The sequence below is a fragment of the Vombatus ursinus genome, unplaced genomic scaffold (assembly GCF_900497805.2).
Source record: "Vombatus ursinus unplaced genomic scaffold, bare-nosed wombat genome assembly UNPS02014830.1, whole genome shotgun sequence".
Lineage (NCBI taxonomy): Eukaryota > Metazoa > Chordata > Mammalia > Diprotodontia > Vombatidae > Vombatus > Vombatus ursinus.
In genome coordinates, this window is record NW_020954608.1 from 53,370,081 (window position 1) to 53,372,719 (window position 2,639).

Consider the following 2,639-nt stretch of genomic DNA (forward strand, 5'->3'; position numbering starts at 1 on the left):
ACTAGCCTACCTGCCTTCCGGTTTCCCTCCTTGGATGCTACTACTCATTCTTCCAATTATAGTTTCTTTTTTCAATTTAATTTATTTTTTAAAAATAACAGGCATTTATTTTCTCTCCCTCACATTTACCCCAAAAAAAGGAAGGGAGGGAAGGAAGAAGGAAGGAGGGAAGGAAGAAGGAAGGAAGGAAGGAAGGAAGGAAGGAAGGAAAGAAGGAAGGAAGGAACGAAAGAAGGAAGATATATATGTATACACATACACATACACATACACACATATACATACATATATATGTATAGTCAAAGCAAAGCAAATTCCCACATTGGCCACGTCCAAAAATTATGTCTCATTTTGTATCTTGAGTCCATCCCCACTCTATCAGGAGGTGGGAAGTATGTTTCCTCAGATATCCTCTGGAATCATGACTGATCATCGCATTGATCAGAGTTCTTAAGTCTTCCAAAGTTCCAACTATATAGTTTGTCCTCTCCTGGGTCCCCTGTGAAATGGGAACCCAAACTCCCAGTGTCTACCTTACCCTCCTATCCTTGAAGCAAGTACACAAGCACTTCTTAGATTTTCTAACAGATTTTCTACAAATAAACTAGCAAGAATAAAAAAAAAATAATAACAAGCAGAAAGTTGCAAAGATACACAAAATCTTAAAAGTCTTCCAATCAAAAATCATCCTTCATGTTCATTGGCTGGGAACTAGACTGTATCCTCTCTAGTTTCTACCTTCTATTTCTATCAGCACACCATAGTCTTCATCCTTATTGTTCATTCACAGAATTACATGATGTCAGAGCTGCAAGGGACCTCCCAGGACATCTTGTGCAACCCCTTGCCTAAGAAAAGATCATTTCTGTTATCCAGGTCTGCTGAAAGACCTCTGATAAGCTAGAACCCACTTGGACAGCTCTCATTATTGAGTTTCTCTGGATCACACCAAAATCTGCCCTTTGCTCTTAGGTCCATTCTCAGGAGCCAACAAAAGTCTAATCCTTTCACATGACCATCCTTCAAATACTTGAAGTCATTTTTCATGTGCTTGATAACTCTTCTCCTCTTAAAGCTAAACATCCCCAGTTCCTTCAGCTGATCTTGTAGCATGGGCCTATTCCAGCAACACTAATTTTCTTATATCCTTCCTAAAAAAAGGTGGTATGAAATACCCCAAATGTGGCCAGACTAGGACAGAGTGTATATAGCAGAACTGCCACCTCCTTCATTGTGAAAACCGTGCTTCTCTTAACATAGCCTAAGATAGCATGAGCTTGTTTGATTCCTGTGTTACACTGAGTTTGTAGTTCATTGAAACCCCAGACCTTTTTCACAGGAACAACTGTCCAACCATGACCCCTGCATCCTGTACTTGTGAAGTAGATTTTTTTTCATTTGTCTCTCTTAAATTTCAGTCAGACCATAATTCTAGAGCTTGTGGAGATCTTTTGGATATTGATTATTTATCATCCAATGTATTAGACATTGCTCCTAGTTTCATGTCATCAAACCCGACAAATCTGCTTCATCCAAATTGATAAGAAAATGTTGAACAACACAGGACCTAAGTAGATCCCTGGGGCATACCACTAGAGACTTTCCTCCATGTTGACATCAGTCTATTGTGATTTCTCTACAGGCCCAGTTATTCAACCAATCCCAGATTCACTAACTGTAAGCCATCCTTGGTTATTTCTTTAGACTCCCCTTAAGAATTCTCCAAGGATGGGAATTTCTCATAATCTTTCAATCTTCTAGTCTCATATAGTTTTCAGTAAGAAATCAGTATCTAGAAACAGCTAGGTGGTATAGTGGATAGAGTGCTAGGCCTGGACTCAGGAAGACCTGAGTTCAAATCTAGCTTTCAATGTAGCTATGTGACCTTGGGCAAGTCATTTAATCTCAGTTTGCCTCAGTTTCCTCAAATGTAAAATGTAGATAATAATAACACCCACCTCCCAGTGTTGTTGTGAGAATCAAATGACATAATATTTGTAAAGTGCTTAGCAAAGTGCCCAGCACATAGTAGGTGCTATATAAATGCTAGCTATCATCATCATCATCATTGTATAACCTAAATTCCTCCTGCTATCAGTTGTCAGAGCCACCATTAGGGGATATGAAAACTATCCTCCAGGTAATGTCCAACCCTTCAAATACTCAATAGGCCTCCCTCACTCAACCTGCTTCTAGGTTCATTTGCCACAGTTACTCTCCACTTCCTAGGAACCAGTTTCCCATCCTTCATTTTTGTTTGTTTGTTTTTTTAATTATTCTCCCCAGGATCTATCCCCTCCATCCTCTATGTTTCATCCCTCACTCAACCTCTCTACTTACATGGCGATCACCTAGGTCAGGCCCTCATCACTGCTCCCCTTTCCTATCCCAATTACCTCCTAGTTTGTTTGACTCCCAGCCCATAATTTCCCCCATCCCGATAATCCTCTACACAGCAGCCAAATGGATATTCCTCAAGTATGAGTCTGACTGTGTCACACTTCTGTTTGAGAAGTTTCAGCAGCTCCCCATTGCCATGAGGTTAAAAGAAAAACTCCATTTTGGAGGACATTGAAAACCTTTCACAATTTAACTTAACTCCTTTCCCAAGCTTATTAATATATTATATTTTATTATAT

At 39.6% G+C, this 2,639-nt stretch overlaps 1 protein-coding gene across 2 annotated transcripts in view; it reads right to left on the reverse strand.

The window, feature by feature from the left end:
* SCNN1A (sodium channel epithelial 1 alpha subunit) overlaps nt 1-2,639 on the reverse strand; it is a 28,637-nt gene that overhangs the window by 3,792 nt on the left and 22,206 nt on the right. The window lies entirely within an intron of this gene.